The sequence below is a fragment of the Bombina bombina genome, chromosome 7, assembly GCF_027579735.1.
Source record: "Bombina bombina isolate aBomBom1 chromosome 7, aBomBom1.pri, whole genome shotgun sequence".
Lineage (NCBI taxonomy): Eukaryota > Metazoa > Chordata > Amphibia > Anura > Bombinatoridae > Bombina > Bombina bombina.
The window spans coordinates 630,869,492-630,894,054 of NC_069505.1; positions in this window are offsets into that span (position 1 = coordinate 630,869,492).

Below are 24,563 nucleotides of genomic sequence, written 5' to 3' on the forward strand. Positions count from 1 at the left end.
CCTTCTTCTCTGTCTTTCAGATTCTGAAGGTTTGAAGGAGGAGAGATCCATGGGTTCCTCCACTGGGGTAACTGGAGTTATTGAAGGGGTAGAAGACACGCATAGGAGGACGGGAGGGAAGGAGCCTCCTGGTTCTGTCTCTTTCGGCTTGTCTCTCCTGGAAGTGAGAGTCCAGACTGATACAAAGCAATATAAAGTCATCCAAAGAAGAAGGAACGTCACAAAACGTGAGTTAACCTTTGATGCGTTCATGCAGACCCCTCCTAAAGGCTGCCTTGAGAGCACTGCCATCCAAAGTGGTTTCAAGTGCCAAGGTGCAAAACTCGATGGCAAATTGTGCCACAGTTCTATTGCCCTGGTGGAGATCCAGGAGAGAGAATTCTGCAGCAGAGGTACGGCCAGAAATCCCAAAGACAGAAGATAATGCAGAAATGAAATCATCAGCATCATGCAGGAGTGGAGCGTTCTGTTCCAAAAGGGGAGAGACCCAGGCTAGGGCCTTTTCTTTCTGTAAGGAAATGATAAAGGCGATCCTTGACTGGTGAGACTGAAAGATGTGAGGATCATTACGTAAGATCAGCCTGCATTGGTTAAGAAAACCCCTGCAATCAGTAGTACCTTCATATTTATCAGGCAAGGGTATCCGGGGTATACTTCCAGAAGCAGAGGAAGAAGCAGTAGTACTAGGAGTAGAGACTGGCAGTACAACAACAGGAGCGGTATTGCTCGCTGCAACTAGTAAGGAGAATTGAGGGGTAATAGCCTCTAGCTTGGAATCCATATTCTGCAACTGTGTAGTAGGGGTTCCCAACATCTGTCCCTGTAGTTAAACTGCTTCACCTCCATGGCCCAAGTATAATGTAATGCTCGTAGGATACTCCTCTATCAGATCGAACTCGGACAGTACTCTTGTTATCCCGGCGTCAAGCCGGAATGATAGGGAATATCCCAGAGCAGAGAAGGTTTGCAAGGTGAGATAAGTGGCACTTACCACAGGGAGGATAGTCCTTGGCGGCAACAGACAGGGAACCAGAGAAAGGTAGTTTAGGGGTAAACCACTAGGATAGTCAGGCAGGCAGGGATCGGCAACAGTAAGGCAGTCCAGAGGTAAACCACTTGGATGGTCCGACAGGCAGGGTTTGGCAACAGTAAATCAATACAGCAGTTTAAGGGTTAAACAGGCAGAGTGGTCAGACAGGCAAGGTTTAGCAACAATATAACAGTCCAGCAGTTAAGAATTAAAGAGACAGAGTGGTCAGACAAGCAAGGTTCAGCAGCAGTATATCAATCCAGCAGTTGAAGGGTTAAACAGGCAGAGTGGGCAGACAAGCAAAGTTCAGCAGCAGTATATCAATCCAGCAGTTTACGGGTTAAACAGGCAGACTGGTCATACAGGCAACAGTATAACAGTCCAGCATACAAATAATCACAACCCAGGAGAACAGTAAGTAACACCTATACTTGGGCAGTGATAGGCAGGAGTGAAGTTACTTACATAGGTGCAGGATTCGCGCCACAGGAGATCCAGACCGGCCTCTGCAGGAGAAAGCGTGCAGCAATGACGTCATTGCCGCATGCAGAGAGTTGCCGACTCCCCCCTAGGCAACGAGCAGGCAGCAGGCGCCGCGTCCCTAGCAACAGCTAGAGCGGCATGGCGCAACATATAGGGGCTGTTTTCATGCAAATAGTGTGATAAATGGTTTTCTGAATGTAGTTGAATCAGTTGGAATTCGCCATGATAAGCCATAGAACTTTATATCTCTTAATGATTGAAATGGGACGGTCTATCTGTGAGTTTATTTCCTTGTATTACACAGATTTAGGTGTTTTCCATTGTTTCAGTATAAGGAAAGTGGAATACCTAATTAGGGATGTAACAGCTTAAGGGGTAATTTTTTGGAAGGAAGGAAAGCAGGTATAGGGTTAAAAGAGGGGAGTGTTCCCTGCAGAGCAGGGAGGGGGGAACTTGAGAGGGTGGAGATTCAGAGCTAATAATTAGAGCTGCAGAACTGAAAGTAAACCACTAACCTGTTTTTGTCTTGCAGGTTACACCATGGAGAGGTCCAAGCGGTCTGCGAAGGTCCCGCGAAGATTGGTGGAAGAAGAGGATGTCCCTGCAAAGAAGAAGAAGAGTGTGGTTACTGATAGTGGTGAAATGTCACTGCCTTTGTCTGTAATTCCTGTTGTTTCTGAACTTGCTGGTTCTGTGCCTGTGTCTGTTGTCTCTTCTTTTCCTACTCCCTTTAGCCCTGTATATTCTATCTCTCTACCGGTTTCTTCCTCTGCTGTTTTTACAGCTCCTACCCTTTTCCCTAACGTTTCCGTGTCTTCTGCTTCCCCTCTTGCTTCCTCTCATGTTCCGGTTTCTTTTCCTTCCTCCGTTATTTTCTCTGTCCCTAGTGTGGCCACGCTTTCCCTAGCTAGCACTTCTCTTGCTGGGGGGTTGGTGGGGCAGCCGGTTCCTCACCGGAACCCGGCTGTAGCTCACCAATCTTTTGCCGATGCCTTAATGTACTCCCCGGAGATGCGTTTTTCCCCGGGGAGCAGGAGCGCATCGCCATCCCCCCCCTTTGTCTCCGGGCAGAGGGGGATGGTGGGTAGGCCTCAGGCGCCATGTTTTCCAGAGCCTCGTGGGGATTCTTCAGCAGTGGATCCTCAGTTGCGCGCGCCCGCTCTAGCTCCACCCACCGCACGTCCGGTCGCCATCTTGGGACCCCCTGCACAGTCAAGTTTGATTGCGGCGATGGAGGGAGCTGGAGCGGTCGCGGGTGGTTCGGTGCCCTTGGGACATCAGGTCCCTGCGGGCGGCTTGTTGCAGGTAGGTGGAGCCGCAGGGGGGAACGGGAGGGCCGGGGGGCCAGTCACTCGCAGGGCAAAGGGAAACAAGAAGGGGATGAATGAGAATAATAATAAAGGCAGAAATAAGCCTAATAGGAAATCTGATAGGATTCAGGCGGCAAATAAAGGGCCATTAGGGCCAGTTTGTACACCGGTACATGGGAAATCTGTTAGAAAAGTGGGGCATATGGATTTAATGGCAAGTTTAAGGAAAAGGCTCATATCAAGGCATCTGTCAGGGGGGCAGTCTGCAGGATCTGGGGGGTTAGGAGGTGCGACTGGGGGGGCTCCCTGGGCAGCTTGTTTCTCCCTGTGTTGCTCCCACTTTTCATTTTGTACCACAGGTTGCTGTTGCTGTTCGTGAAGCACAGGAGATTGGAGTTGCTGGTGGCAGTGCGGCGCAAGGCGGACAGAGAGCTGGGGTAGTCTCATCAGCAGGAGAGAAGGTGGTTGAAGGTTCCTCTGGTTCCACGCAGGCCCGGACGGTTGCGACATCAGGAAATGGTGAGCCTGCTATTGCACAACACACAGGGGGGGACGATTCATCTAGCTCAGGGGACTCAGACAGTTCCACGGGGCTAAGGGATGAGGGGCATCGCAAGTTGTTTAGAAAAATAAGGAAGTTGGTTGACAAAAAAACTAAAACTGTGGGGGTGCGCGGCGCAGCAACTGGCGATAAGGAGATAGCTGATACTGGGGCGGTTGCAGCCCCTGGGGGAGGTAAGAAAGGGAAGAAAGGCGGCGTAGCGAGTACAGCTGACACTTATCCTTGCATAGTTCATTCGCTGCATTCGCATTTAAAGCCTAGGATTGCGAAAAAAATCAGGGAAGGGCGCTACGTTAAAATCTTTGAGCTGTCTAGGGCTGCGTATCAGGTTAGGGAGATGGCGGAAGATGGTACGGGGGATAAGAAGATACATAGGCCAGAAACATACCAGGAATGGATGAGGTGTTTTAGGGTATTGGCTTCTTGTTACATAGAAGCCAATCCAGATCAGGCTGTTAACATCCTTAAGTATATGGAGGTCATTGACGACATCCATGAAAGGGGAAAAGGTACCGCGTGGCGACAGTACGATGCGCAATTTAGAAGAATGTTGGAGGCAAACTCGGTTTTAACTTTTGGGATGAAGGAGATGGACCTATGGTCCAATCTGGATCTCTTAGATAATACGGGGTCTGGGCCGGTGAAATCATTTAGCCCTGGTCAGCAAAACCGTCCCTTTCGAAAGAGAGGGGGCAGGGAATGCTGGCGTTTCCAGGAGAAACTATGCGACAGGGGTACTCAATGTCTTTTTAGGCATGTGTGTATTTATTGCAGTGGTACCCATCCAGGCAATGATTGCAGTAGGAAGAGAGACAGTTATACGGGAAAACAACAATTTGGTCAGGGTTCCGCTGGGAAGAATGTTCAGGCAGAGGAACCTCGGGGTATGCCTTCGGGCACTTAGGTGGTTGCGAAAAAAGTAGCAGCAGGAGTTTTACAGGCGAGCTTGAGTTATAGTTGGGAAGTTCTGTTGGGCAGTTGTTGTTGGTGCCCAAGTGGGAATCAGTAACGTTTGGACTTGGTCTGGTTTGTCGAGTTCAATAGTGTTGGTAGGGAAGTTGTAGTTGATGAGGTTGATATGCCAGTGGCTATCAATTCTTTGAGTTGCCATTTGGCAAAGTTGCAGGGTTGAGGATCAGTACAAGGTATTGGTGAGGTGTTCGCCGGGTGCTTATCGGGCGCTACGTTAATTCTCTGCCCGGGGGGAATGTTTTTTGCTAGTCGGTTTTTTGGCTTGGGGTCGTTGTTAGGCGCGTTTGCGGTTTTTGTTGGGGTGATAGCTAAGGGGTTCGGATTGAGATAGATATTGCTTAAGGGCGTTTTTTTTAAGGGGGGCTAAGTTTGGGTACGGGCAGCAAACGTGGAGGTTTAGGGTAACGGGTGTCCCACATATTTCTGACAGGTGGCGTGTTCTGGGGTGCCTCGTTAAGGCTTCTGAAGGGCTCACTGGCTCCTAGGACGTGGCAGGCGTACGGCGTGGCTTGGCGTGAGTGGGGTAAATTTTTACAGTCTGTTGGTACCACATGGAGGACACCTTCGGTACAGTTCTTTATTATGTGGTTGGGCTCCTTAGATCGGGCAGGTTTATCTCCTGGCGCTATAGGTGGAAAAGCAGCGGCTGTAGCATTTTTCTCTAAATTGTATGGGGTGGAGGATGTTTCTAGAGAATTTTTGGCTAGGGCTGCGTTGAAAGGGGTACGCAGGTTAGGGGTTAAGAGAAGAGATGAGAGGGAGCCTATCACTAGGGCGAGGCTAGCGCAGCTGATACAACAGCTTGAGGTGGTATGTGACTCTAGTTTTGAGGTACTATTGTTTTCATTAGCATTTTCGCTTGCGTACTTTGCTGCTCTCAGGATTAGTGAATTAGTGGCGCGATCCAAAACTAATACGGGTTTGGGTTTATTGGATGTACATGTTAGGTTAGTGGACCAGCCGGTCCTAGTCTTTGTGGCTAGATCAAAAACGGATCAGGTAGGAAAGGGTAGATGGCTCAATTTGCTATCGCAGGTGGAGCCATCAATATGCCCAGTTTTGCTTTGTAAGAAATTTAGGCAAATTAGGCCGAGAGTAGGGGGGCTGTTTTTGGTACATGAGGACGGGTCTTTTTTATCCCAGTTTCAGTTTAGAGCAGTATTACGGAAGGTAGTTTGTAGTTTGGGGTGGGATCCAGCGGTGGTGGCTCCTCATTCTTTTCGCATTGGGTCTGCCACTGATGCAGCCATGGGGGGTTGTTCTGAGAGGGAGATCAAGGTCCTGGGCCGTTGGTCTTCCGGGCAGTATAAGAAATACATTAGGCCCCTGAAGCAGTAGTAGGTTAAAGTGCAGTAGGTTTGTGGTTCTATGGTTAGTGATGTGTTTTTTGGTGTTTCTTTGAGGAAGCCAGGACCTTATTGTTGGTTGATGTTTTTTCAGGTCAGGACACGGGATGCCGAAGGATTTGGATAGTTGGACATTCTTATGTTCATTGGGCGGCCATACGGGCAGCATCCCGGGCGGGAGGTCAGCAGTTGGGACTGCCGACTAACAAAGTGTCGATTAGGTGGCTGGGTAGGAGGGGCATGCTGTGGTCCCAATTGCCCGAGCAGATTGGCGAAGCCAGAAGGAGATGGGGGAGACCTCATGTGATTCTACTTCATTTAGGTGGAAATGATGTAGGAACTATGCCGATGGGAGATCTTGCTGATATTATGGTTTCTGATGTTAGATGGCTGAGAACACAGTTTAAGGGTGTGACCATTATATGGTCAAACATTATATCCAGGAACATATGGAGGCATATGGCTACTAGGAAGGCCGGTTTTCGTGTAAAGAGAAAACTAAATAGGGATGTTTGCAAAGAGGTTTTGGCTTCAGGTGGGAAGGTAGTGTTACATGACAATATTCGTATTGATTATGCAGGTTTGTTTAGGAAGGATCAGGTGCATTTATCTGATGCAGGTAATGATTTGTTCCTGGAAAATATTCGGCAGGTCCTGGCTTCCAGTTATGTTTAGTGGGGCAAGAGTACCTTGTCCTCTTTGGGGTGGCGGAAAGGGGTGTGGCATAACAATATAATTGTCCGGTAACATCATAGAAGGAAGGTACAGTGGGCGTGTAGGACCCTAGTCGTCGAGGGGCTAGGGATAGGTCGGCTCGCTGGTCGATCTTCCTTGGGCGGAGAAGTAGGCGGAATGAGGGCGTCCTCATTTCCAGGGCGGCCACACCCCTTAGAGGGTTAATTAGGACAAGATCTTCTTGCCAGCTTGGTGGTTAATCAGGTTTAGGGTTATTTATTTATTTAATAAAGCAACCCCTCCCCCTGTTGGGGAGGTGGTTTTTTCTCCCAACTCTGAGTGTTGTGTCGTTATTATATAGATAAGATGGTATTTGGGAGGGTTGGTGTCAGGTTGACTGAATGAAACTAAAAAATTTAACCCCTTAGGAAAGTGGAATACCTAATTAGGGATGTAACAGCTTAAGGGGTAATTTTTTGGAAGGAAGGAAAGCAGGTATAGGGTTAAAAGAGGGGAGTGTTCCCTGCAGAGCAGGGAGGGGGGAACTTGAGAGGGTGGAGATTCAGAGCTAATAATTAGAGCTGCAGAACTTAAAGTAAACCACTAACCTGTTTTTTGTCTTCCCTCCCAGCCCTCCCTGTTTGGCGGTTGTTCGTTGTCTGATTTTTTTACAGGTCCAGTAGCAGATGGAGGAGTTTCAGTTCGTGACAGCTGGCTTAGTTTCCTTTGGCAGGGGGCTACATAGTCATGTGGACCTTTGTAAGTCCTAAGGCGTTAATTCATAGTATGGGGTCTCCCTTCGGGACTAACAGTCTTTTGGCTGGGGGACCGTTGACTATCCAGTATTGGAAACTCCGTTAACCCTGAAACTGATAGGTGGGGGTTTGCATGGCGGCATGCTTTCCCAAGGGCGGCGGAAAGGGGTGTGGCATAACAATATAATTGGCCGGTAACATCATAGAAGGAAGGTACAGTGGGCGTGTAGGACCCTAGTCGCCGAGGGGCTAGGGATAGGTCGGCTCGCTGGTCGATCTTCCTTGGGCGGAGAAGTAGGCGGAATGAGGGCGTCCTCATTTCCAGGGCGGCCACACCCCTTAGAGGGTTAATTAGGATAAGATCTTCTTGCCAGCTTGGTGGTTAATCAGGTTTAGGGTTATTTATTTATTTAATAAAGCAACCCCTCCCCCTGTTGGGGAGGTGGTTTTTTCTCCCAACTCTGAGTGTTGTGTCGTTATTATATAGATAAGATGGTATTTGGGAGGGTTGGTGTCAGGTTGGCTGAATGAAACTAAAAAATTTAACCCCTTAAATACATAACATCAAAAAGTAAACTCGTTCCCACGCTGTAGTACATAGTGCTCACAATGTAATATATCATGAGCACGGTGTATTATAGTTACCACAATTTAACTATTTGTGTGCATGCAACAATCATTATGGCGTGCGCATGATATAATAGTTCCCAAACGTGCAGTTATATCATGGCCGCAGTTTCCTTCCAATCATCCTACGTATGTGCCATGTGAGCCGCCGTGTGACCCCTCCAGCAGTTTCCTCCTCATACTTAAGCATCATGTCACGTAGACAGCATCTCTAGTTGTCCCCTTGGGGTCACCCCACACAGCCTCCCATGGCCCGGATCAAAGGTCAACTAATAAGTAGTATATTAAGCAACTTAGAAAGCTGATCTGATGCCAAAAATCAATTTTTGTCTACGTGTCACATGACCTTCACGCTTGTATTCTGCATGTAATAGACACTATAAAGAAGAGTATGCACAGATTCTGATATAAAATTCAGTATAAAACCTTTTAAAAACTTACTTAGAAGCTCCCAGTTTAGCACTGATAATGAGGGTAGGCTGGGGCACCCACTGAAAGGGGCTGAGAAAACAAGAGCAGACACTCCCATTACACAACCAAGAGTCTTTATACACCAGTATACATCTACAACTTTGGGGCTTGGTTAGGAGTCTGAAAATCAGCACAATGATATTTAAAAATAAGCAAAACTATACATTGTTATAAAAACACTCCCCGATGGGCTATATCAATTCATCATCTACAAAACTTTTAGGCAAAGAAAAATCTAGTGTACAATGTCCCTTTATTCATTACATTGTGCGCACATATGAATTATTGCGTGCGCACAATGTAACAACAGCATGAGAACGTTTCTATTTCTTTTTAGTGTGACCTGCGGGGCTCTGTACAATAATGCTGGATTCTAGAAATATTTACTTATATAAAAAATAAGTAATAGAAAAACGTACGTCACAAAGACATTGTTTACATTGTAATCTGAAAGGCAAAGTACGCTACTGTGTATTCTTATCAGTTAAGTCATAAAAAGATAATGACTCAAGGACAAACCAACTGTCCCACAGCTCTGGAGACGTCATTTATACACCCTGTAAGGGGAAAACGAAACAAAGGCGCAAGAAGAAACGAAAGAAGGCGAGAGAATTTACACAGTGTTGTATCAGAGGCGTCCAAATAAATGGTGTCCGACGGGGGATTGGAAAATAAAATGCACTTTATTATTTGCCTGTCGTAGACTATAAAATGAATTAACTGTAATCTGTATAACACACTAGACCAGTGATTTTCAACCTTTTTTTTGCCGTGGCACACTTTTTTACATTAAAAAATCCTGCGGCACACCACCATCCCAAAATTTTACAAAATCACACATTGTAGCCTAATACAGCATATATATATATATATATATATATATATATATATATATATATACACATACAGTACACACACACTGTACTGTGCTGTCATGCCATGACTCCTACAAACTATACATGACATATTGACATATATATTAATTGTATAATTTTGTAATTGTATAATTAATTGTATAATTAATTTCATTAATATAAAAAAATCCTGTGGCACACCACCATCCTTCCAAGTGTGAACACGGGTCGGGGAGGCGAGCTGCCGCTGCGCAGTTACCCTCAGTCATCATCTTACTCAAAATAAAAAACAGCCCAGAATAAAAAACAAGCAAAATTTAAAAAATAATATGTCACACTGTTTTCAGTCTGCCGCGGCACACCTGAGGATCTCTCATGGCACACTAGTGTGCCACGGCACACTGGTTGAAAAACACTGCACTAGACAGGTCTTTGGATTTGTGTTCTCTGTTTACTGTTGTCGGCTCCTGTTTCCCTTTCTCCTGGTCAGTAGGGGGCAGTGTATTTCACTGGGGCTCAGCATGCATGTGTACCATACCATATTATAAACCTACACCCACAAGGCAAGCAGGGGAGGAATGGCAACTTTTGGCCAGGGGAAGTACATGTCCAGTGGTCCAGGTATATCAACCCACCCCTTTTAAAATGCTATCTTTGACATCACAAAATAAATGTGGACCCTTTTATGGAATGAATGTAGGGCAGCCTACAGCTATAGTAACCAGGTCTGTAGACAGACAGAAAGATAGACAGATACACATGTAAAAACAACCACTGAGAACCCCATCACTAAGCACACACCCAGGAGCCAACACTGAGCACCCAATCTCTAAGCACACCCCCAGGAGCCTCCACTGAGCACACCATCATTAAGCACATCTCCAGGAGCCACCGCTGAGCACCCCATCACAAAGAACACCCCCAGGAGCCACCACTGAGCTGCTAATCACTAAGCACACCCCAGGAGCCACCACTGAATACTGCATCACTAAGCACACCTCAGGAGCCACCACTGAGCACCCCATCACCAAGCACCCCTCCCAGAAGCCACCACTGAGCACCCCGTCACTAAGCACACCCCCAGGAGCCACCAATGAGGACCCAATCACTAAGTAAACCCCCAGAAGCCACCACTGAGCATCCCATCACTAAGCACACCCCCAGGAGCCACCACTGAGCACCTCATCACTAAGCACACCCCCATAAGCCAACACTGATCACCACATCTCTAAGCACACCCCCTGGAGCCACCACTGAGCACTCCATCAATAAGCACACCCCCAGGAACCAAAGCTGAGCACCCCATCAGTAAGCACACCTCCAGGAGCCACCACTGAGAACATCATCACTAAGAACACTCTCAAACAACACCACTGAGCACCCAATCACTAAGCACACCCCCAGGAGCCAACACTGAGAACATCATCACTAAGAACACTCTCAGGCAACACCACTGAGCACCCAATCACTAAGCACACCGCCAGGAGCCACCACTGAGAACATCATCACTAAGAACACTCTCAGGCAACACCACTGAGCACCCAATCACTAAGCACACCGCCAGGAGCCAACACTGAGCCCCCCATCAATAAGCACACCCCCAGGAGCCACTACTGAGCACCCTATCACTAAGCACACCGCCAGGAGCCAACACTGAGCCCCCCATCAATAAGCACACCCCCAGGAGCCACTACTGAGCACCCTATCACTAAGCACACCTCCAGGAGCCACCACTGAGCACCACATCACTAAGCACACCCCCAGGAGACACCACTGAGCACCCCATCACTAAGCATACCCCAAGAGTCACCACTGAACACCCTATCATTAATTACACCTCCAGGAAACACCATTGAGCACCCCATTACTAATCACGCCCCCAGGAGCCAACACTGAGCACCCCATCAATAAGCACACCCCCAGGAGCAACTACTGAGCACCCTATCACCAAGCACACCCCCAGGAAACACCACTGAGCTCCCCATCACTAAGCACACCCCCAGGAACCACCACTGAGCACCTACTAAAGAACTTCCACTGAGCATCTAAAGAACTTCCACTAAGCATGACCCAAGAATAACCACTGAACCCTCAGAAAGAGCCGCCACAAAAACAAATACTGATCACACCCCAAGAACTACCACTAACCTCACCCCGTGCTACAAAAAACACAAGGCAGTTAAACACAGGTCATGGGAAGTAGATAGCAGAGGGCAAAGCGACTGTCTGTAACAGCTTCATGCACTGCTGGAGAATCTTTTTGCACATTGTTTTATAAATGGTGGTCTATTAGCACATAACTGTTCCAGGACCACCCCCTCTAGACGCCTATGTATTGTACTGGAAGAGTTAACTAACACAATATATATCAGCTGGTGTCATTATAAGATATTCATAATATAAGATATTCATAATAGTATTATGAATATACCATTCACTCTTTCCCTCTCTCTCTCTTTCATTCTCTCTCTTCTCCCTCCCTCACTCTCTCTCTCTTTATCCCCTCTATCTCTGTCTCTCACTCTCTCTCTCTTTTTTCCTCTCTCTCTTCCTCTCTCTCTTTGTCTCTCTTTATCTACATCTCTTTCTTTCTCTCTATTTCTCTCTCTCTTCTTCTTTCTCTCTCTCTTTCTCTCTCCTCTCTCTCTCTCTTTCTCTCTCTCTCTCCCCCTCTCGCTCTCTCTTTCTGTCTCTCTCTTCTCCCTCCCTCACTCTCTCTCTCTTTCTCCTCTCTATCTCAGTCTCTCTCTCTCTCTTTCATTTTCTCTCTCTATCTCTCACTCTCTCTCTCTTCCTCTCTCTCTTCCTGTCTCTCTTTCTTTATCTACATCTCTTTCTTTCTCTCTATTTCTCTCTTTCTTCTTCTTCTCTCTCTCTCTCTCTCTCTCTCTCTCTCTCTCTCTCTCTCTATTTCTCTCTCTCTCTCTCCCCCTCTCTCTCTCTTTCTGTCTCTCTCTTATCCCTCCCTCGCTCTCTCTCTCTTTATCCATTCTATCTCTGTCTCTCTCTCTCTCTCTCTTTCATTTTCTCTCACTCTCTATCTCTCACTCTCTACCTCTCTTTTTTCCTCTCTCTTTGTCTCTCTTTCTTTATCTACACCTCTTTCTTTCTCTCTATTTCTCTCTCTCTTCTCTCTTTCTCTCTCTCTTTCTCTCTCCTCTCTATTTCTCTCTCTCTCTTTCACTCTCTCTTTCTCTACCTATCTTTTTTTCTTTCTCTCTCTCTCTCTATTTTTCTCTCTTTCTCTACCTCTATCCCTCTTTCTTTCTCTGTCTCTCGCTCTCTCTCTCTTTATCCCCTCTATCTCTGTCTCTCTCTCTCTCTTTTATTCTCTCACTCACACTCTTTTATCCTATCTCCATCCCTCTCTATCTTTGTCTCTCTTTCTTTCTCTACATCTCTTTCTTTCTCTCTATTTCTCGCTCTCTTCTTCTCTCTCTTTCACTCTCTCCTCTCAATCTCTGCTCTCTCTCTCTCTCTCTCTCTCTCTCTATTTCTCTCTCTCTTCTCTCTCTTTCACTCTCTCTTTCTTTCTTTCTTTCTTTCTTTCTTTCTCTCTCTCTCTATTTTTCTCTCTTTCTCTACCTATAATTCTCTTTCTTTCTCTGTCTCTCTTTCTCTCTTTCATTCTCTCTCTCACGCTCTCTCTCTCTTTTTTCCTCTCACTCTTCATCTCTCTCTTTATCTCTCTCTCTATTTTTCTCTCTTTCTCTAGAGGATTGTGTACTTGCTGTGGCTCAGGATACAGAGTCTGTAGAAGATTGTGTACTTGCTGTGGCTCAGGATACAGAGTCTGTAGAGGATTGTGTACTTGTTGTGGCTCAGGATACAGAGTCATTACAGGAGTGTGTACTTGCTGTGGCTCAGGATACAGTGTTTGTAGATGATTGTGTACTTGTTGTGGCTCAGGATACAGAGTCTGTAGAGGATTGTGTACTTGCTGTGGCTCAGTATAGAGAGTCTGTAGAAGATTGTGTACTTGCTGTGACTCAGAATACAGAGTCTGTAGAGGAGTGTGTACTTGCTGTGGCTCAGGATACAGAGTCTGTAGAGGATTGTGTACTTACTGTGGCTCAGGATACAGAGTCTGTAGAGGATTGTGCACTTGTTGTTGCTCACGATAAAGAGTCTGTACAGGAGTGCATACTTGATGTGGCTCAGGATAAGAGTCTGTAGAGGAATGTGTGCTTGCTGTGGCTCAGGATACAGAGTCTGTAGAGGATTGTGTACTTGCTGTGGCTCAGGATACAGAGTCTGTAGAGTATTGTGTACTTTCTGTGGCTCAGGATACAGAGTCTGTAGAGGATTGTGTACTTGCTGTGGCTCAGGATAAAGAGTCTGTACAGAAGTGCATACTTGCTGTGGCTCAGGATACAGAGTCGTTACAGGAGTGTGTACTTGCTGTGGCTCAGGATACAGAGTCTGTAGAGGATTGTGTACCTGCTGTGGCTCAGGATACAGAGTCTGTAGATGATTGTGTACTTGCTGTGGCTCAGGATACAGAGTCTGTAGAGTATTGTGTACTTGCTGTGGCTCAGGAAACAGAGTCTGTAGAGGATTGTGTCCTTGCTGTGGATCCGGATACAGAGTCTGTAGAGGATTGTGTACTTGCTGTGGCTCAGGATAAAGAGTCTGTACAGGAGTGTGTACTTGCTGTGGCTCAGGATACAGTGTCTATAGATGATTGTGTACTTGCTGCGGCTCAGGATACAGAGTCTGTAGAGTACTGTGTACTTGCTGTGGCTCAGGATACAGAGTCTGTAGAGGATTGTGTCCTTGCTGTGGATCCGGATACAGAGTCTGTAGAGGATTGTGTACTTGCTGTGGCTCAGGATAAAGAGTATGTACAGGAGTGCATACTTGCTGTGGCTCAGGATACAGAGTCTGTAGAGCAGTGTGTATTTGCTGTGGCTCAGGATAAAGAGTCTGTACAGGAGTGTGTACTTGATGTGGCTCAGGATACAGGGTCTGTAGAGGAGTGTGTACTTGCTGTGGCTCAGGATACATAGTTTGTAGAGTAGTGTGTACTTGCTGTGGCTCAGGATACAGAGTCTGTAGAGGAGTGTGTACTTGCTGTCTCTCAGGATAAACAGTCTGTACTGGAGTGTGTACTTGCTGTGGCTCAGGATACACAGTCTGTAGAGGAGTGTGTACTTGCTGTGGCTCAGGATACAGAGTCTGTATAGAAGTGTGTACTTGCTGTGGTTCAGGATAAAGAGTCTGTAGACGATTGTGTACTTGCTGTGGCTCAGGATACCATGTCTGTAGACGATTGTGTACTTGCTGTAGCTTAGGATACAGAGTCTGTAGAGTATTGTGTACTTGCAGTTGCTCAGGATACAGAGTCTGTAGAGGATTGTGTACTTGCTGTGGCTCAGGATACAGAGTCTGTAGAGGATTGTGAACTTGCTGTGGCTCAGGATACAGAGTCTGTAGAGGATTTTGTACTTGCTGTGGCTCAGGATACAGAGTCTGTAGAGGATTGTGTACTTGCTGTGGCTCAGGAAACACAGTCTGTAGAGGATTGTGCACTTGCTGTTGCTCAGGATAAAGAGTCTGTAGAGGATTGTGTACTTGCTGTGGCTCAGGATAAAGAGTCTGTACAGAAGTGTGTACTTGCTGTGGCTCAGGATACACAGTCTGTAGAGGATTGTGCACTTGCTGTTGCTCAGGATAAAGAGTCTGTAGAGGATTGTGTACTTGCTGTTGCTCAGGATACAGAGTCTGTAGAGGATTGTGTACTTGCTGTGGCTCAGGATAAAGAGTCTGTACAGAAGTGCATACTTGCTGTGGCTCAGGATACAGAGTCGTTACAGGAGTGTGTACTTGCTGTGGCTCAGGATACAGAGTCTGTAGAGGATTGTGTACTTGCTGTGGCTCAGGATACAGAGTCTGTAGATGATTGTGTACTTGTTGTGGCTCAGGATACAGAGTCTGTAGAGTATTGTGTACTTGCTGTGGCTCAGGAAACAGAGTATGTAGAGGATTGTGTCCTTGCTGTGGATCCGGATACAGAGTCTGTAGAGGATTGTGTACTTGCTCTGGCTCAGGATAAAGAGTATGTACAGGAGTGCATACTTGCTGTGGCTCAGGATACAGAGTCTGTAGAGCAGTGTGTATTTGCTGTGGCTCAGGATAAAGAGTCTCTACAGGAGTGTGTACTTGCTGTGGCTCAGGATACAGGGTCTGTAGAGGAGTGTGTACTTGCTGTGGCTCAGGATACATAGTTTATAGAGTAGTGTGTACTTGCTGTGGCTCAGGATACAGAGTCTGTAGAGGAGTGTGTACTTGCTGTCTCTCAGGATAAAGAGTCTGTACTGGAGTGTGTACTTGCTGTGGCTCAGGATACACAGTCTGTAGAGGAGTGTGTACTTGCTGTGGCTCAGGATACAGAGTCTGTATAGAAGTGTGTACTTGCTGTGGTTCAGGATAAAGAGTCTTTAGAGGATTGTGTACTTGCTGTGGCTCAGGATACAGAGTCTGTAGAGGATTGTGTACTTGCTGTGGCTCAGGATACCGTGTCTGTAGACGATTGTGTACTTGCTGTAGCTCAGGATACAGAGTCTGTAGAGTATTGTGTACTTGCAGTTGCTCAGGATACAGAGTCTGTAGAGGATTGTGTACTTGCTGTGGCTCAGGATACAGAGTCTGTAGAGGATTGTGTACTTGCTGTGGCTCAGGATACAGAGTCTGTAGAGGATTGTGTACTTGCTGTGGCTCAGGATACAGAGTCTGTAGAGGATTGTGTACTTGCTGTCTCTCAGGATAAAGAGTCTGTACTGGAGTGTGTTCTTGCTGTGGCTCAGGATACACAGTCTGTAGAGGAGTGTGTACTTGCTGTGGCTCAGGATACAGAGTCTGTATAGAAGTGTGTACTTGCTGTGGTTCAGGATACAGAGTCTTTAGAGGATTGTGTACTTGCTGTGGCTCAGGATACAGAGTCTGTAGAGGATTGTGTACTTGCTGTGGCTCAGGATACCGTGTCTGTAGACGATTGTGTACTTGCTGTAGCTCAGGATACAGAGTCTGTAGAGTATTGTGTACTTGCAGTTGCTCAGGATACAGAGTCTGTAGAGGATTGTGTACTTGCTGTGGCTCAGGATACAGAGTCTGTAGAGGATTGTGAACTTGCTGTGGCTCAGGATACAGAGTCTGTAGAGGATTTTGTACTTGCTGTGGCTCAGGATACAGAGTCTGTAGAGGATTGTGTACTTGCTGTGGCTCAGGATACAGAGTCTGTAGAGGAGTGTGTACTTGCTGTGGCTCAGGATACAGAGTCTGTAGAGGATTGTGAACTTGCTGTGGCTCAGGATACAGAGTCTGTAGAGGATTGTGTACTTGCTGTGGCTCAGGATACATAGTCTGTAGATGATTGTGTACTTGCTGTGGCTCAGGATAAAGAGTATGTACAGGAGTGCATACTTGCTGTGGCTCAGGATACAGAGTCTGTAGAGCAGTGTGTATTTGCAGTTGCTCAGGATAAAGAGTCTGTACAGGAGTGTGTACTTGCTGTGGCTCAGGATACAGAGTCTGTAGAGGAGTGTGTACTTGCTGTCTCTCAGGATAAATAGTCTGTACTGGAGTGTGTACTTGCTGTGGCTCAGGATACACAGTCTGTAGAGGAGTGTGTACTTGCTGTGGCTCAGGATACAGAGTCTGTATAGAAGTGTGTACTTGCTGTGGTTCAGGATACAGAGTCTTTAGATGATTGTGTACTTGCTGTGGCTCAGGATACAGAGTCTGTAGAGGATTGTGTACTTAATGTGGCTCAGGATACCGTGTCTGAAGACGATTGTGTACTTGCTTTAGTTCAGGATACAGAGTCTGTAGAGTATTGTGTACTTGCAGTTGCTCAGGATACAGAGTCTGTAGAGGATTGTGTACTTGCTGTGGCTCAGGATACAGAGTCTGTAGAGGATTGTGAACTTGCTGTGGCTCAGGATAAAGAGTCTCTACAGGAGTGTGTACTTGCTGTGGCTCAGGATACAGGGTCTGTAGAGGAGTGTGTACTTGCTGTGGCTCAGGATACATAGTTTATAGAGTAGTGTGTACTTGCTGTGGCTCAGGATACAGAGTCTGTAGAGGAGTGTGTACTTGCTGTCTCTCAGGATAAAGAGTCTGTACTGGAGTGTGTACTTGCTGTGGCTCAGGATACACAGTCTGTAGAGGAGTGTGTACTTGCTGTGGCTCAGGATACAGAGTCTGTATAGAAGTGTGTACTTGCTGTGGTTCAGGATAAAGAGTCTTTAGAGGATTGTGTACTTGCTGTGGCTCAGGATACAGAGTCTATAGAGGATTGTGTACTTGCGGTGGCTCAGGATACCGTGTCTGTAGACGATTGTGTACTTGCTGTAGCTCAGGATACAGAGTCTGTAGAGTATTGTGTACTTGCAGTTGCTCAGGATACAGAGTCTGTAGAGGATTGTGTACTTGCTGTGGCTCAGGATACAGAGTCTGTAGAGGATTGTGTACTTGCTGTGGCTCAGGATACAGAGTCTGTAGAGGATTGTGTACTTGCTGTGGCTCAGGATACAGAGTCTGTAGAGGATTGTGTACTTGCTGTCTCTCAGGATAAAGAGTCTGTACTGGAGTGTGTTCTTGCTGTGGCTCAGGATACACAGTCTGTAGAGGAGTGTGTACTTGCTGTGGCTCAGGATACAGTGTCTGTATAGAAGTGTGTACTTGCTGTGGTTCAGGATACAGAGTCTTTAGAGGATTGTGTACTTGCTGTGGCTCAGGATACAGAGTCTGTAGAGGATTGTGTACTTGCTGTGGCTCAGGATACAGAGTCTGTAGAGGATTGTGTACTTGCTGTGGCTCAGGATACCGTGTCTGTAGACGATTGTGTACTTGCTGTAGCTCAGGATACAGAGTCTGTAGAGTATTGTGTACTTGCAGTTGCTCAGGATACAGAGTCTGTAGAGGATTGTGTACTTGCTGTGGCTCAGGATACAGAGTCTGTAGAGGATTGTGAACTTGCTGTGGCTCAGGATACAGAGTCTGTAGAGGATTTTGTACTTGCTGTGGCTCAGGATACAGAGTCTGTAGAGGATTGTGTACTTGCTGTGGCTCAGGATACATAGTCTGTAGAGGATTTTGTACTTGCTGTGGCTCAGGATACAGAGTCTCTAGAGGATTGTGAACTTGCTGTGGCTCAGGATACAGAGTCTGTAGAGGATTGTGTACTTGCTGTGGCTCAGGATACATAGTCTGTAGATGATTGTGTACTTGCTGTGGCTCAGGATAAAGAGTATGTACAGGAGTGCATACTTGCTGTGGCTCAGGATAAAGAGTATGTACAGGAGTGCATACTTGCTGTGGCTCAGGATACAGAGTCTGTAGAGCAGTGTGTATTTGCAGTTGCTCAGGATAAAGAGTCTGTACAGGAGTGTGTACTTGCTGTGGCTCAGGATACACAGTCTGTAGAGGAGTGTGTACTTGCTGTGGCTCAGGATACAGAGTCTGTATAGAAGTGTGTACTTGCTGTGGTTCAGGATACAGAGTCTTTAGAGGATTGTGTACTTGCTGTGGCTCAGGATACAAAGTCTGTAGAGGATTGTGTACTTGCTGTGGCTCAGGATACAGTGTCTGAAGACGATTGTGTACTTGCTGTAGTTCAGGATACAGAGTCTGTAGAGTATTGTGTACTTGCAGTTGCTCAGGATACAGAGTCTGTAGAGGATTGTGTACTTGCTGTGGCTCAGGATACAGAGTCTGTAGAGGATTGTGAACTTGCTGTGGCTCAGGATACAGAGTCTGTAGAGGATTTTGTACTTGCTGTGGCTCAGGATACAGAGTCTGTAGAGGATTGTGTACTTGCTGTGGCTCAGGATACATAGTCTGTAGAGGATTTTGTACTTGCTGTGGCTCAGGATACAGAGTCTCTAGAGGATTGTGAACTTGCTGTGGCTCAGGATACAGAGTCTGTAGAGGATTGTGTACTTGCTGTGGCTCAGGATACATAGTCTGTAGATGATTGTGTACTTGCTGTGGCTCAGGATAAAGAGTATGTACAGGAGTGCATACTTGCTGTGGCTCAGGATACAGAGTCTGTAGAGCAGTGTGTATTTGCAGTTGCTCAGGATAAAGAGTCTGTACAGGAGTGTGTACTTGCTGTGGCTCAGGATACAGAGTCTGTAGAGGAGTGTGTACTTGCTGTCTCTCAGGATAAATAGTCTGTACTGGAGTGTGTACTTGCTGTGGCTCAGGATACACAGTCTGTAGAGGAGTGTGTACTTGCTGTGGCTCAGGATACAGAGTCTGTATAGAAGTGTGTACTTGCTGTGGTTCAGGATACAGAGTCTTTAGAGGATTGTGTACTTGCTGTGGCTCAGGATACAGAGTCTGTAGAGGATTGTGTACTTAATGTGGCTCAGGATACCGTGTCTGAAGACGATTGTGTACTTGCTTTAGTTCAGGATACAGAGTCTGTAGAGTATTGTGTACTTGCAGTTGCTCAGGATACAGAGTCTGTAGAGGATTGTGTACTTGCTGTGGCTCAGGATACAGAGTCTGTAGAGGATTGTGAACTTGCTGTGGCTCAGGATAAAGAGTCTCTACAGGAGTGTGTACTTGCTGTGGCTCAGGATACAGGGTCTGTAGAGGAGTGTGTACTTGCTGTGGCTCAGGATACATAGTTTATAGAGTAGTGTGTACTTGCTGTGGCTCAGGATACAGAGTCTGTAGAGGAGTGTGTACTTGCTGTCTCTCAGGATAAAGAGTCTGTACTGGAGTGTGTACTTGCTGTGGCTCAGGATACACAGTCTGTAGAGGAGTGTGTACTTGCTGTGGCTCAGGATACAGAGTCTGTATAGAAGTGTGTACTTGCTGTGGTTCAGGATAAAGAGTCTTTAGAGGATTGTGTACTTGCTGTGGCTCAGGATACAGAGTCTATAGAGGATTGTGTACTTGCGGTGGCTCAGGATACCGTGTCTGTAGACGATTGTGTACTTGCTGTAGCTCAGGATACAGAGTCTGTAGAGTATTGTGTACTTGCAGTTGCTCAGGATACAGAGTCTGTAGAGGATTGTGTACTTGCTGTGGCTCAGGATACAGAGTCTGTAGAGGATTGTGTACTTGCTGTGGCTCAGGATACAGAGTCTGTAGAGGATTGTGTACTTGCTGTGGCTCAGGATACAGAGTCTGTAGAGGATTGTGTACTTGCTGTCTCTCAGGATAAAGAGTCTGTACTGGAGTGTGTTCTTGCTGTGGCTCAGGATACACAGTCTGTAGAGGAGTGTGTACTTGCTGTGGCTCAGGATACAGTGTCTGTATAGAAGTGTGTACTTGCTGTGGTTCAGGATACAGAGTCTTTAGAGGATTGTGTACTTGCTGTGGCTCAGGATACAGAGTCTGTAGAGGATTGTGTACTTGCTGTGGCTCAGGATACAGAGTCTGTAGAGGATTGTGTACTTGCTGTGGCTCAGGATACCGTGTCTGTAGACGATTGTGTACTTGCTGTAGCTCAGGATACAGAGTCTGTAGAGTATTGTGTACTTGCTGTTGCTCAGGATACAGAGTCTGTAGAGGATTGTGTACTTGCTGTGGCTCAGGATACAGAGTCTGTAGAGGATTGTGAACTTGCTGTGGCTCAGGATACAGAGTCTGTAGAGGATTTTGTACTTGCTGTGGCTCAGGATACAGAGTCTGTAGAGGATTGTGTACTTGCTGTGGCTCAGGATACATAGTCTGTAGAGGATTTTGTACTTGCTGTGGCTCAGGATACAGAGTCTCTAGAGGATTGTGAACTTGCTGTGGCTCAGGATACAGAGTCTGTAGAGGATTGTGTACTTGCTGTGGCTCAGGATACATAGTCTGTAGATGATTGTGTACTTGCTGTGGCTCAGGATAAAGAGTATGTACAGGAGTGCATACTTGCTGTGGCTCAGGATAAAGAGTATGTACAGGAGTGCATACTTGCTGTGGCTCAGGATACAGAGTCTGTAGAGCAGTGTGTATTTGCAGTTGCTCAGGATAAAGAGTCTGTACAGGAGTGTGTACTTGCTGTGGCTCAGGATACACAGTCTGTAGAGGAGTGTGTACTTGCTGTGGCTCAGGATACAGAGTCTGTATAGAAGTGTGTACTTGCTGTGGTTCAGGATACAGAGTCTTTAGAGGATTGTGTACTTGCTGTGGCTCAGGATACAAAGTCTGTAGAGGATTGTGTACTTGCTGTGGCTCAGGATACAGTGTCTGAAGACGATTGTGTACTTGCTGTAGTTCAGGATACAGAGTCTGTAGAGTATTGTGTACTTGCAGTTGCTCAGGATACAGAGTCTGTAGAGGATTGTGTACTTGCTGTGGCTCAGGATACAGAGTCTGTAGAGGATTGTGAACTTGCTGTGGCTCAGGATACAGAGTCTGTAAAGGATTTTGTACTTGCTGTGGCTCAGGATACAGAGTCTGTAGAGGATTGTGTACTTGCTGTGGCTCAGGATACACAGTCTGTAGAGGATTGTGCACTTGCTGTTGCTCAGGATAAAGAGTCTGTACATAAGTGCATACTTGCTGTGGCTCAGGATACAGAGTCTGTAGAGGATTGTGTACTTGCTGTGGCTCAGGATACAGAGTCTGTAGATGATTGTGTACTTGCTGTGGCTCAGGATACAGAGTCTGTAGAGTTTTGTGTACTTGCTGTGGCTCAGGAAAAGAGTCTGTAGAGGATTGTGTACTTGCTGTGGCTCAGGATAAAGAGTCTGTACAGGAGTGCATACTTGCTGTGGCTCAGGATAAGAGTCTGTAGAGGAATGTGTACTTGCTGTGGCTCAGGATACAGAGTCTGTAGAGGATTGTGTACTTGCTGTGGCTCAGGATAAGAGTCTGTAGAGTATTGTGTACTTGCTCTGGCTCAGGATAAGAGTCTGTAGAGGATTGTGTACTTACTCTGGCTCAGGATACAGAGTCTGTAGAGGATTGTGTACTTGCTGTGGCTCAGGATAAAGAGTCTGTACAGGAGTGCATACTTGCTGTGGCTCAGGATAAGAGTCTGTAGAGGAATGTGTACTTGCTGTGGCTCAGGATACAGAGTCTGTAGAGGATTGTGTACTTGCTGTGGCTCAGGATACAGAGTCTGTAGAGGATTGTGTACTTGCTGTGGCTCAGGATACAGAGTCTGTAGAGGATTGTGTACTTGCTGTGGCTCAGGTTAAAGAGTCTATACAGAAGTGCATACTTGCTGTGGCTCAGGATACAGAGTTGTTACAGGAGTGTGTACTTGCTGTGGCTTAGGATACAGAGTCTGTAGAGGATTGTGTACTTGCTGTGGCTCAGGATACCGTGTCTGAAGACGATTGTGTACTTGCTGTAGTTCAGGATACAGAGTCTGTAGAGTATTGTGTACTTGCAGTTGCTCAGGATACAGAGTCTGTAGAGGATTGTGTACTTGCTGTGGCTCAGGATACAGAGTCTGTAGAGGATTGTGAACTTGCTGTGGCTCAGGATACAGAGTCTGTAAAGGATTTTGTACTTGCTGTGGCTCAGGATACAGAGTCTGTAGAGGAGTGTGTACTTGCTGTCTCTCAGGATAAATAGTCTGTACTGGAGTGTGTACTTGCTGTGGCTCAGGATACACAGTTTGTAGAGGAGTGTGTACTTGCTGTGGCTCAGGATACAGAGTCTGTATAGAAGTGTATACTTGCTGTGGTTCAGGATACAGAGTCTTTAGAGGATTGTGTACTTGCTGTGGCTCAGGATACAGAGTCTGTAGAGGATTGTGTACTTGCTGTGGCTCAGGATACCGTGTCTGAAGACGATTGTGTACTTGCTGTAGTTCAGGATACAGAGTCTGTAGAGTATTGTGTACTTGCAGTTGCTCAGGATACAGAGTCTGTAGAGGATTGTGTACTTGCTGTGGCTCAGGATACAGAGTCTGTAGAGGATTGTGAACTTGCTGTGGCTCAGGACACAGAGTCTGTAAAGGATTTTGTACTTGCTGTGGCTCAGGATACAGAGTCTGTAGAGGATTGTGTACTTGCTGTGGCTCAGGATACACAGTCTGTAGAGGATTGTGCACTTGCTGTTGCTCAGGATAAAGAGTCTGTACATAAGTGCATACTTGCTGTGGCTCAGGATACAGAGTCTGTAGAGGATTGTGTACTTGCTGTGGCTCAGGATACAGAGTCTGTAGATGATTGTGTACTTGCTGTGGCTCAGGATACAGAGTCTGTAGAGTTTTGTGTACTTGCTGTGGCTCAGGAAAAGAGTCTGTAGAGGATTGTGTACTTGCTGTGGCTCAGGATAAAGAGTCTGTACAGGAGTGCATACTTGCTGTGGCTCAGGATAAGAGTCTGTAGAGGAATGTGTACTTGCTGTGGCTCAGGATACAGAGTCTGTAGAGGATTGTGTACTTGCTGTGGCTCAGGATAAGAGTCTGTAGAGTATTGTGTACTTGCTCTGGCTCAGGATAAGAGTCTGTAGAGGATTGTGTACTTACTCTGGCTCAGGATACAGAGTCTGTAGAGGATTGTGTACTTGCTGTGGCTCAGGATAAAGAGTCTGTACAGGAGTGCATACTTGCTGTGGCTCAGGATAAGAGTCTGTAGAGGAATGTGTACTTGCTGTTGCTCAGGATACAGAGTCTGTAGAGGATTGTGTACTTGTTGTGGCTCAGGATACAGAGTCTGTAGAGGATTGTGTACTTGCTGTGGCTCAGGATACAGAGTCTGTAGAGGATTGTGTACTTGCTGTGGCTCAGGTTAAAGAGTCTATACAGAAGTGCATACTTGCTGTGGCTCAGGATACAGAGTTGTTACAGGAGTGTGTACTTGCTGTGGCTTAGGATACAGAGTCTGTAGAGGATTTTGTACTTGCTGTGGCTCAGGATACAGAGTGTGTAGATGATTGTGTACTTGCTGTGGCTCAGGATACAGTGTCTATCGATGATTGTGTACTTGCTACGGCTCAGGATACAGAGTCTGTAGAGTACTGTGTACTTGCTGTGGCTCAGGATACAGAGTCTGTAGAGGATTGTGTCCTTGCTGTGGATCCGGATACAGAGTCTGTAGAGGATTGTGTACTTGCTGTTGCTCAGGATAAAGACTATGTACAGGAGTGCATACTTGCTGTGGCTCAGGATACAGAGTCTGTAGAGGATTGTGTCCTTGCTGTGGATCCGGATACAGAGTCTGTAGAGGATTGTGTACTTGCTGTTGCTCAGGATAAAGAGTCTGTACAGGAGTGCATACTTGCTGTGGCTCAGGATAAGAGTCTGTAGAGTATTGTGTACTTGCTCTGGCTCAGGATAAGAGTCTGTAGAGGATTGTGTACTTACTCTGGCTCAGGATACAGAGTCTGTAGAGGATTGTGTACTTGCTGTGGCTCAGGATAAAGAGTCTGTACAGGAGTGCATACTTGCTGTGGCTCAGGATAAGAGTCTGTAGAGGAATGTGTACTTGCTGTGGCTCAGGATACAGAGTCTGTAGAGGATTGTGTACTTGCTGTGGCTCAGGATACAGAGTCTGTAGAGGATTGTGTACTTGCT